The sequence below is a fragment of the Octodon degus genome, unplaced genomic scaffold (genome assembly GCF_000260255.1).
Source record: "Octodon degus isolate 3935 unplaced genomic scaffold, OctDeg1.0 scaffold00022, whole genome shotgun sequence".
Taxonomy (NCBI): domain Eukaryota; kingdom Metazoa; phylum Chordata; class Mammalia; order Rodentia; family Octodontidae; genus Octodon; species Octodon degus.
This window is the reverse complement of record NW_004524598.1, coordinates 1,726,113-1,738,717: the sequence shown is the minus strand read 5'-3', so window position 1 is coordinate 1,738,717 and position 12,605 is coordinate 1,726,113. Positions and strand designations below refer to the sequence as shown.

Here is a 12,605-nt window from a genome sequence, read left to right as displayed (position 1 = left end):
GGATGTGTTCTAGGCTTTGTTGGGTCATGTGTTCTCTGTCACACCCCCTCAACCTTCTCATTCTCATGGGAAAGCAACCATAGGTAGCACATAAGTGATTGGGTGTGAGTGTTTCCAATAAAAAATGCCTCTATGGACATTGAATTGCATGTAATTTCACATGCTACAAAATATTGTTTTTTCATTGTGCATAATCACCATATCTGCTGCCTTAACTTCTTTTCTCTATATAGCATTACGTAAAAAAAACTCCTGACACTGTATTTCACATCTGTATATTTCAGAACGATCTGAAAAACAAAAGCAGTATTTTTAAAAATGTAGTTACTGGGGAGATAGCTCAGTGGCTTAAATGCCTGCCTGGCAAGCACAAGGTTCTGAGTTCAATGCCTGCTATGTAGCTATTCTATTGCCATCACAAATAAATCTTTTATAACAAATACCTAGGGGTCATATTTTCTCTATTTTTTATAAATATTTTTTAACTTGTTTGAAATGGTGTCAAAACAAGGTCTCATTTAATCTGTGTCTTATCTTTCTTTACCTTCATATTTCATGTATTTTTTGTGGTTGATAAATTAGGTATTTGTCCAGTTTTTAAAAACATATAAAAATAGAAAATGCATCCTTAACCCACCAGCATTCAAAGCATGCAGCACAGTAGACTTGGCCAATGAGCCATAGCTCACCAAGTCCCAAGCTAGAGGAAAGGATTAGAAGCTGCATGAATCTGATACATGGTACAGAAGTTGGTACATGATACCCAAGGATTTGTAACTTCCTTGTGAGAATATGAAAGAGCTTTTACTGGCTTCCGGGCAAGAAATCATAAAGAAAAAGAAGAAGAAAAGGGGTAAAAAATATAATATTCATAATTATCTTTAAAACTTGATACCACTAAGAAAATCATGCACAGCAAAATAGAACCAAATTTCACTCTGTGGCCCCTTTTCATTTAGAAAGCTTCATCTCCACTAGAGGACAGAATCGGGGAAGCTGAGTGGCTATTGCGTGACTATAGCAATAGCTAAGGGATCATTCAAAAATAAAAACGTAATTGCAAGTTGTTGCAGCTCTAATGTTTGTAAAGTATATCTAAATGAGCTACTGACACAGAATAGAGAAAAGATGTGTAAACGTATGCTTTAAAAAGTGTTTGAACTTATCTGTGCACTTAAATATATACACCTTCTGAAGTCCAATTCCTTCAACAAGAAACAATTCAAATGAATTTATTTTGGATAAATTCTATATATACATATAATTCTGTCCAGAAATACTTGGCCTTCTAAATTTGCCACAGTGTTTATTTTGGCACTTATTATTTCATTTCATTTGTGGTTTTTCCCAATTTTTATTTTCCTTTTTCTTTTGTGACCATTTTTATTTGTGCTTTACTGTTGTACAGAGTTCTCCTTGAAATCATCCCTTTTGGCTCCTTTTCCCATATTCCTTCATCATGGGAAATATTGAGATTTCTCTTTCATTTATATCTGACTTCCCAGCACCATTTGCTCTCCAGCTCATGACTCCCTTTCACAACCCCCTGCACACTCTCAGAATAAGTGAATAAAGCATTGCTTTGGGTTTGAGTAACTGAGAGGAATGGAAGTACAGAGCCATGCATTGTCTCTACTGATTCACACTGCTATCCTGAGAAATATGGAGACTAGGTGTGCTGATCTCAGAGGACACTAACTGTAGCAGGCAGCTGATGACTACATCCCTGGCTTTTGAAGCCTCCAGGTTCTTCTCTCTGGACACATGGAGACTAATTTGTTCCACTTTGGTCATGATGAGTTCAGATACCAGGATCTGGGTAGGAGAACTGTCATGAAACATGTTGTCCATAATGTGCTGCTTATATAACTCCACCAGCTTCTGCTCCAGGTATTCATTCAGCACTGCATTTGAAAGAGGGTTCTGCATTTGCAGGCTGCTCTTCTCTTTGATACTGGTTATTCTCCAGTAGGATGAGTGCCGCTGAATAGGCTTTTGGGGGAAGTCACTGGGTTGAGTGGAAAGGGATTCCTCCATGGACTAAGGGATCTCAGATGACTTCAGCAAAGGACCATATTCAAAACTGCTCTCAGAGGGAAAATCTGTTGTCACTGAGCTAATGGCCATCACCTGGCCTCCTGCAATTTGTAAGTCATGATAATTCTGGCAAATACTTTTGCAGGAAGGTGGCACTAAATAGATTTCTCTGCTAGGGTTCCTGTATATTTCAACTGTGGCCAAGTTTGGCATTTCAAATGCAGGATTGGGGTTTGTCTGCAGCACTGTGACTCGCTGACTTATGCTATGTTGGCTTTCTGTGGAATGCACTGGAGAGAGAAACTTGCCAGAGGATTTGCAGCTCACATAGCGACTACTGACCTGTGTTTCATCCACTGAGGAATAGGAAAGAGCAGCGACAGAACTCTCATCTTCCTTTTCTTCAGTCACCTGCACATTGTAAGCTGTACAACTTCAGTGGATATCATTCCAGTAGGCAAGTCCACTGAGGTATGCTTCAGACAGCATTCAGATAGCTCATCAGATTAAAGTACCTGCTTAGGCAGACACAGGAGCCTGGGTTTGATCCCAGGCGTGTTGTGCAGGCCCTGACCCTGGGGCTTGCTGAGACAGCAACTGAGACTGGGAGTGGTGACTTGTGCCTGTAATCCCAGCACTTGGGAGGCTGAAAACAGGAGGATCACTGTGACTCCGATCAGTGTAATGAGATCCTGTAGACCCTGCATTCCAATTCCACTGAATGCTTGCTTTACCACACCTCTGATTTAGTAAGCTCTTAAGCATATATCTTAATCAACATGATACACCAATATTTTATAATGGATATTTGTAATAAATGAATACTTTATAACATGGAGTAGATAAAATTATCCATAAGTGAAGACTAGTCCTACTCTGTGTCAGTATAATGTTAGGCAAGTTTTATTCATAGTCTGCAAGCAATACCTTCATCCTTATATTATTCATTATACAGAAGATATATTCCTGTTCATCTTGGATAAAGAGGAATTAATGTTATTTTTTGGGGAACTCCAAAAATTTCTTTAAATATAGAGGCCTTTATCTCACTTGACAAAATACAAACTATTGCCATTTATCAATATTTAGGCAGTATTATTAGACCACAAAAACTTTCCATCTGAAAAGCTAAGCTACAGACTGTAAATGGCTTTCAAAAATTATTGGGCTATATTAATTGGATGCAGTCTAAACTAGGAACAACTACCTATCAATTTAAAACATTATTTTCCACCTTGAAGAGAACTCAGATTTGTCTTCCCCTTGAACACTCTCCCTGAAGCTCTGATTGAAATATATCTGGTAGAATGAGCTTGAGAAGAATATCACGTTTCCCAGATGGGCCTCAGTATTTCTGTCTTGTTTCTAGTGTTACCCACTCCTCATTTTTCAATAGGCCTTATTGGTCAGTAAATGGAAAATTCTTTACCGTCCTTAAAGTGGCTCTATCTTACCAATCAATCTGTTGAATCCCTTTAAGCCTACAAGGTACCAGTTACTAGGACTATCTCTCAAGGCTTATCTCATTGTCTGTAGTTCCTTGGCCATAATCCTGATTGTGTTTTTCTCCCTCTCAATCCTGGCAGCATCATCAGTTATTACAACAAACCATTCATTGGCAAATTGTTTTTGTGGATTATTTGGGAGGTACTGAGAATCACTGCCCTTCTCTGATCAAATAGTATCCTTGTATTCTTCCTTAATATACTTCCATTACAACTTTGTCAAATACAGTGGTTTACTTCACTGATGGTTTGTAAAAATCCCAGTTAGATGTTTGGAGCACTCAAGAACAGGAGTCCACCCCACTGCTGGCTGGTCCACACAACACTCAGAATTGATAGCTGTCATTCACAATTTTGAGCATGCTTGGGATAAACCTGAAAATGTGATTTGGCCTGTATGGTTCATGTGCCCCAATATTTGAAAAAAAAGCAAGTATAAAACCCACCAGGGGTCCTTCCTTGCTTAACTTCTTCCACAAAAAATACTACTCAATATTGTTCCACAGCCTTTTCATTATTCATGTTCACTTTGATTCTGGCCTACAGGGCTCCCAAGCTGAGGGTAACAAAGCTTTGGATCAACTAACTTATATGTTATGTATCTAAACACAATCTGCCTTTGATTCCCACTCTTGTTTCCATCAATATTTGGAGCTCTCATTCACAAATTTAAGTTGTTCAGATCCTAAACTCAAAAAATTGTTCCGTTATGTCTTACTTGTCAATGAATTCCTAATCCTGTTGTAGGACAGGAATATAATCCTCTGAGAGTCGATGGTAATGCTTTGTAGCAGAAGGATACAGTGAGTATTTTAAACTTTGGCCATCTTCAATCCTTACATGTTAGTATTGCTACCATCTCACATATGATTTGTGCTACCTGCTGTTTGATAGAAACTATGGGCCTTGTGCAACAATATTGTCTTTCTGTTTTCACTATTTTAGGGATTCTTAAGAAAATAAAAACTTATTATGGCCCTCCTTCTACAAGAAAGGGCATCTCCTCCTTCCTATTACTCTGGGAAATTCAACAATCCACAAGAGCAAGCAATTATAGAATCAGCCTATATCATCTAAAAACATCAGTTACAGAGACAAAAAGAGAGATTCCACCCCAAGTACTTATCGTCACAGTATAACCAGCTACCTATACTTTAGTGTTTTAAAAATGTTTGGAGAACTGAGCATGTTACTGCTTTGGTTACATTGGCAGAAAAAATCAGAAAGTACAAGAGGGAAAGCATAAGTGTTATGGAAGTCACCTGAAACTGGCCTGGGGGAGGAAACCAGCTCCCTAGTGTCATGGGAACTATGAGAGTATTATTGCATCTTAACAAGAGATAGATTCCCTATGTGGCTACCATCCTGGAACGTGTGAACATGGAGAAAACCATCCTGCAGTTCATCTTGGAATCTGATTTAGTCTTTCCCTCCAGTCTAAGCATTTTCCCAAATGTCTCTGAAAGATGATCCAACACAGCAACCACTAACCAGCGTGCAAGCAGGGAGGCTGATGGTACCGAGGCAAATAATAAGACCACGCAGGAACCTAAAAGCTTGGTGTAGAGACAGGGTCTTCCACCTACTCCTGATAAACTTTTTGTTGCTGTAATAGCCATCATTGCCTGCACTGTGTGTAATATGATAAGCAGACAAAGAAATGGAATCAATTTGCAAATATGTTAATCAAGTCAATCCACGGGCATTTTGAGAGTCATGTTAGAATTGTATTATTGTGTTTTTTAAAAAAATAATTTGCCTGCTTGTTTTACTTATAGTCTGCTGCCTCAGAGGAAAAGCTACATAACTCTTAAATGATATGCAGCCTCATCTGACCATGATTCAAATAATTCAATTGCAAAAACAAAAGGGGAGAGATGTGGGAGACCAGGCCGTAAGGTGATCCATGAAGACCAAGGGTTGGCTGAAATTTTCTGAGGACAGGACAGGGGTACAAGGTTGCTCCCTCCCTGTTTTTTTATGTGCAGGAATGCTGGCATTCACAGTACCCCTAATACAGGACAACAGAAACTTAAGACTATAAAGAGAAAATTACATATACAGGCATAAAGTTGTTATGTTCATTGTTACCTATTTATACTTTCCTGAACCCCATATTGGCATTGTGTGATTATTACTTTGTCTTGTATTACTAGTGAAAACAGGACATTCTAAACTCCCAGTGCTCTTGCCTCCTTGAAATGAGTCCCAAATCTCCCTTGACTGAAAATTTGTCTTTTTCTCTTTTATTCCTCATCATACCCCCTAGGTCAGCTTATAGGCTGGCTCCTGACCTGCCCCTGGGTGTGCCACAGAGACCAGTTATGGTGGCGCATGCGTGTAATCCCAGTGCTGGTGTAGCTGAGACAGCAGGTTCGCTATGAGTCTGAGCTGTGAGGGAGACCCTGTATCAAATAAATAAATAAATCTTTAAAAGAAAAAGTAGAAATTATTTGGAAGAAACCCTGACAGACTTGAGGAACTAACAAAATATTAAAGATTAGAATAGACATCATTATAGTTATTGTCTTTCCAAGTAGGAACTTCAGGTACACAGTTACACAAAGGAATTCTGGCATCAGTAGGATATTCCACTTTTTAGTCACATGTCAGTCACAGGCAACTTTTGCATGAATGCTCTGGTCTAAATATTTAATATTTAAACTTTGGGTTGAGTCTTCAGTTTCTCTCCTGAGTGCCATCCTTAGGGTGAGTCTGATAAATCTCTCTAATCTCACCTGTCCCTGTTGCTTTTCATATCCTTTTATCTGATATTTGCATCTCTAATATTGGTATCTCTTTTATTAAAGACTTAAAAGTTTACAAGATAAAGTCCAAATTTCTCACCATTTCCAAACATGCTTAGTATAAAAGGTTACTGTTCTCTCCACCTATTCTATTTCTGCAACTCACTGCTCTGCACTGTGCTTCTATCCCTGACAGTCCTGTACTTCTCGGTTCTGATCACTCAGGATTTCTTATTCTTTCCTCATCAGATTAGTCAACTCTCTCCCTCTGACCTTTCAAATCAATCATTCTTTAAAAACAAAGATTGCAGCAACATCACATTTATGTTGTAAATATGTATTCAGGTGTCACACACTCTTAGAGAAATGAGGTATAAATGAGGAGCTCCCTCATTACCTCCCCAAATGCAAATCTACGGTATAAGTACTGTTAGCACTTTCGTTTAGCAGTGGAGGAAACTAGAGCAGAAGAATGAAGTGCTTGTCTGAGGAGCCTTGGCTTGAGAAACGTGCTGCGAGCTTTGAATCAATCTAGAATGTTTTGAGAACCCAAACTCTAATACAATGTGGAATGTAATTACAGTGCTCCAGTACAGTCTATGATATCATAAAATCAACATCTCATCTTTTCTTGAAAAATAAAATAAAATCCATAAGGTAGCTGAAGAGAATAATTCAGTAGGTTTAATACAGAAGTCAAGACGATAAATAAAATTAAATGTCTCAGTGACTGAATGGCTGGAGAAGATCACACAAAGTATGTATCAGGTTTTTAGTGGATTGCTTTTCCAATACCATACTGTAGAGATAGTAGTAATTCATCATATATAAATATTACTATTTTATTATGCTTCTTTTTCAGGTTTAGTAAAGGACATGCTTAAGCAAACTCTTATTCAGCTTTTCATTGCTGAGATGTAGAACTCAACACCCACAACTCTAGGAAGGAAGAGTTTATTTTGGCTCACAGTTTGTAGAGGATTTGGTCCATAGGAGTCTGGCTCCAAGGTAGGGCAGCATAGGAAAGGACAAAGAGCTCATAGCATAGCAGTCAGGAGGCAGGGAGAATGATCCAGGCAGGAGGGAGGGAGATAGACCCTTTCAGGCTACGCCTCCAGGAACCCACCTCCTCAGACCACACTTCACTCTCAACTTCAAATTTAGCTATAAACACGTGAGTGGGCTTATCCCCTGATGGGTGTCACACCTTCATCAACTAATCACTGCCCCCAAAGCCTGCCCTGTGACTGTATGAGGCTTTTGGGTAGATATCTAGAGGTGAACCATAACAAAAATATGCTTACCAATTTCTGGTAGAGCTGCATTAATCTCTATTCATTTTATACAACTTTAAATAACTTGATCATGAAGAAGTCATGCTTATTATTTGAAAAATGCTGCAAAGAGAACACAGCTGAAGATGAATATAAATTTAAACTTTAACTAATCTTGAAGAGGAACAGTCAAAACTTTGACACAAAATACATCACTGCTTCTGAGTTATTTCACAAACATGCATGAAATTACTGCTGCTGCTTGAACAATCTTTTTCTATTTATTTATTTATTTATTTATTTATTTTTTATTTTATTTTTTTTTAACCAGAGATTGAACTCAGGCCCTTGCGCTTGCCAGGGAAGCGCTTATTCCACTGAGCCATCTCCCCAGCCCCTCTATTTAATTTTTTAAAGAGAATAAAATAGTAAAAAAATTAGAAATGATACAGAATTTCACTAAACAAAATGACAGGATTCAACAATGGTTAATAGGGGCTGGGGAGATGGCTCAGTGGAATAAGTGCTTCCCTGGCAAGCACAAGGGCTTGAGTTCAATCCCTGGCTCTGAAAAAAAAAAAAAAAAAAAACCAAACAAACAAAAAAAATGGTTTATATATTGAATATTGTCTTCAAATTGATTGTTCAGATTACTAGATATAAACATACAAATTTGGTCATAAGAGTTATAAAAAATGAAAAAAACAAGAAATAATCTTTAACTTTTTCTTTCGTTAGTCCAGCAGAAATCATCAGTACAATTATCCAAACTATTCTGTATGTACACATAAACATATCCTTTCCCCTTCTTTCTTTCTTTTGTTCTTTTCCTTATCCCAGTTGTCGAATGCTCTTTAGATTGGTTGCCTATGGTATCTCTGGTTCATCTGCCCAATTTGATCCAAAACATTAAAGCACAACTAAAATTTCATTCTTACCCAAAGCCTTTTAAAAAGGAGATTTTTATTACTAATTCATAATCTCCAGCAGAGATTAGTTGACTTTACATAAAAAATGATTATATCAGTGGAAAATGTTCATGAAGTTTTGTGGAAGTTATATGCTATGGGATCACTTGCAACTTTTTGACATCTCTTCTTATTCCTATTAATCTTCCTAGTGTGTCATTTTCCTGTAGACCGAATGAATCTTAAGTATAATATTAAGCTTAGTCACTTCATTTGTGAATGAAATTCATAACAAATGAACAAATTTGTATGTATTTAATCAATCTATGTGACAAAATATAAAAATATGCTGATTTAAATACTATTTATTTGACCCATAATAAGTACTTGGTGAAAGTGTAAATAAAATTTTAGACTTCAAAAGAGATTATTAAATTGAAAAATATTACCTAAAATTTTTAAATGCAAAATATGATATTATCTCAAATATGGGGGAAATTAGATATCCCCATGAGCTTAATTTTGCAGTTACAGTTTTTCTGGAATAAATAAATAAATTACATCAAAATTTTTAATGGAATGACAAAGGCTGACACAATTATATATATTTTATATTGTTTTTTTTATTTTTGGTACTGGGAATCCTACTCAGGATAAGTCAACATTATATACTTGGGTGGCTAGGGAGTTAGCTCAAGTTGTAGGTACTTAAGCAACAACTTGAGCTAATTCCCTAGCTACCCAAGTGTATAATTTTGACTTATCAAATAGCAAATACAAATGCTTTTACAATCAATTTTTATAGTTCATCATTTAAAATGTTTGCCCAGTTACATGTTTATAGAGAGCTCATAGCATGATATGTAGATAATTATCAGGTTATCCTGAATAGTGGCATCAGCAGTTATTTTGTTTTTTCCCTTTATCAATTTACTTTGAAACAAATTTTATTATATTAAAAGTTATTTTTACATATATTCATATCATTATATGGTAGGTTTTTTGTTGTTGTTTTTGCGGAACTGGGGATTGAACTCAGGCTCTTGCACTTGCCAGGGAAGCACTTACTCCACTGAGCCATCTCCCTAGCCCCTTACATGGCAGTTTTTTAAGGAATACTAGAACCACTATTTCTTGTGTGAACCATAAAACAAAAACTCACAGTGCAAATAGGTGCAGCAAAATACTCACAGTCAACAATATTTCTCATTGGCAAACATCTATTCAGAGTATCCTTTATACCAACTATGTTCTTTAATTACATATCTGTTTTATTTGCAGAGTCTCTGAAAAGACCATATATTATTTAGAATAATTTTTCATAGAGTAGTTATTGCAATAGGCAATGAAATGAAAAACGTGTCAAGGAGAAATAAATATTGCTATTCCAAATTATTCCTTATCCTTAAAAACTTACAAAACTAAATTAATAGTGTACAATAACTATAGTAATGGTTAGTGGATAGATAAAGGCACAATCACGACAAATTTTAGGTAATCAGTTAAAAAACAGATAATTGAAACAAGTATCATTAGGAAAACTCTAATTGACATACTCAAATCTTATTTCATCAAATTCCTCTATATTACAGACTTAAAATCTAATGCAAAATTGTATGCTTCTCATTGGAGAGTAAATATGCAAGTAGTTAAGTTTTGAGAAATCATGTGCCTGTGCAAGAGTTACAAGCAAAATGAACGCTGAGATTCAACATGGCAAACATAGAATGCATAGAGATAGAGGCATCTGGTTCTTGGCACCAACTTGGAGTTTTGTCTTCATGACTGCACTGGTGTGAACAAAGAGGTGCTGAAAGTAAGAGTGTTTCTAACAGAGCTTTCTCTTCATATGAACTAGGTAGCTTTTCTGGCTGCATTTTTCCTTCAGGTAACATCATATACAAAAACATACACACAAGACATCATATATAAGACATATATGCGAATACCAACCATAGGCACACTCTACGTTGTGACATTTTCAGGGATTTTTAACCATGTTATTTTTAAATGAATTTTCTACATAGATGTTATGCAATATAAAGTAAGACATGGTAAACTCTCTTTGATATTTTTGGAATATCAGAACTAAATATGAAGGAGAGACAGAAGGATCTCTGGCAGAGATAACTAGCTGTTCTATGAATACACAAAAGGTAAATAAAAAATATGCATGATTTATTTTAACTTCCTCCATGAGTGGTTGCAGGCATGTGATATTCTTAATGAATGTACTACAAGAAAAAAATGACAAGCTCAACTGCAACAGTTGGTTTCTTTTAACCTTCTAGCTGATGGTAATCCCTGTATGATCTTGAAATCTTCATGACAACATAGTATAGTAGCCATAAATCTATTGCTGTTCTCATAGGAGAAGATTAATCAACTTAATTAATACCAAAGACTATTAAGTTCAAAAAGAACTATTTTCAAGATACTGGAGTTTTGGTACCTAACAATTCACCTGCTTTAATGTTTTAATAGTGTTCACCTTTTACATCATCTCTCATTGCACTTTAAAATTAGGATTACCCCAGTATTGATTGAGACTCTTTCCTTGCTTCTCAAATTCCATATCTTCAGGACCTGGAATCTTATTAATACTGGAGATGACATCTACGGTTTTGTGTATATGAGGCAAGCACTTTATTATTAAACCACTCTCCCATCCCTGGACACTGTTTCTGAAAACTCTGAGCCAGGCCTAGTGGCATATATCTATGCTTCCAACTCTTCAAGAAACTGAGGCAGAAGGACTACAAGGTGAGACCAACCTGGACTCTTTAGCTCAGTGAAATTTTATAAAGTAAGATTGGTACTTTCCAACATCAAATATAAAAAAATAATATTTTTTATTTCTTGTTTGATGTGGGCATTTCTACCAGTTATTGGAAGAAGACTGGGTTCCTATTCTTACACAGAAATTTACTCATTTTTATGGATATTTTGCTTTGAATAATTTTTCTGCATTAGTATTTTTATGTATTGTTAGTTAATTTAATTTTATTTTGAAAAGTAAAAACAAAAGCAAAAATGAATATCAGAAGCAAAGACAGAAACAGAATAACATGCAACAGTACATATGCTACAGATTTTGAAAATGAGAATAGCAAATTGACAATGATTGTGATATTACCTATTTTTATCATAACAAATTGCTTACTGTAATTTTACTGAGAACAGCTTTATTAAACATCTCAAAGTTGAAATAAATATTCTTCATTTAAAATTTGGAATTCAATTAAATTCAAATTAAGGAACAGACAAAAATGTACCACTTCCCATCTGGCTTTACTCTGTGAGTGGCACCACGTGTGTGGGTGAGGTCACAGTGACAGTTAATCTTAGGTTCTCTAACTTCTTCCAAAATTAGGAATTGAAAAGGTGTGCCATCCTTAAAAAGCTCCTATACATGATGAATGAAATAAAATTCCTTCTCCTGAGACCCAGTTCCAAATGTTTTCTACAAAAGTCTGAAGATCATCTGCAGTCCACCACTTCTGCGGTTAATTTCTCTGTAAACAGTCCATGGTTTCTCAAACTGCACAGATGTACTCAGTATCTCAACTCATATTTTTAAACACAATCTACAGTTATGAAAATTTAATCTGCAAAATTACTTTCAGTCTGTTTTCTTTTCTTGCTTTCGTTATTCAAAGAACATTAGTTTCTTTAATACAATCCATGTAGATAAGTCCTTACACATTTAATACTGTGTATTGTCACTGTACAAATGGTGAAAAAATTCATGTTAGTGGCATCTGGCCAAATGAACTTTGGTACCTGGTCAAATAAAGCTAATGAGAAGGATGTTGAGTCTATATTTCTTACTAAAGGGAATTCGCCACAGTGAAAACATAGAGAAGCCTTATATCTAGAATGCAACTGCAAAGACCTGAAATAAAATAAAAATACTGCTTCTGAAACCTGTTTGACAGTCACTACCATTTGGACTGAGTTAATGAAGTATAACATGACGTTACACACATTCCTAAAGGTTCTTGACAATTATGAATTTTCTTCAATTCAAAAGCCTAAGAGTCTTGTCATGACATACCAATTACTGCCATACTGTCTCTCAAGTAAATGTTTGTTTTTAAAAAAGAATAATGAACGAAAACAAGAGACAAAAAA

The 12,605-nt window shown here is 35.9% G+C and overlaps 1 pseudogene; it reads right to left on the bottom strand.

The window, feature by feature from the left end:
* Positions 1–1,632: 1,632 nt before the first annotated feature.
* Positions 1,633–2,526, bottom strand: LOC101588568 (annotated as a pseudogene).
* Between the last annotated feature and the right edge of the window lie 10,079 nt (positions 2,527–12,605).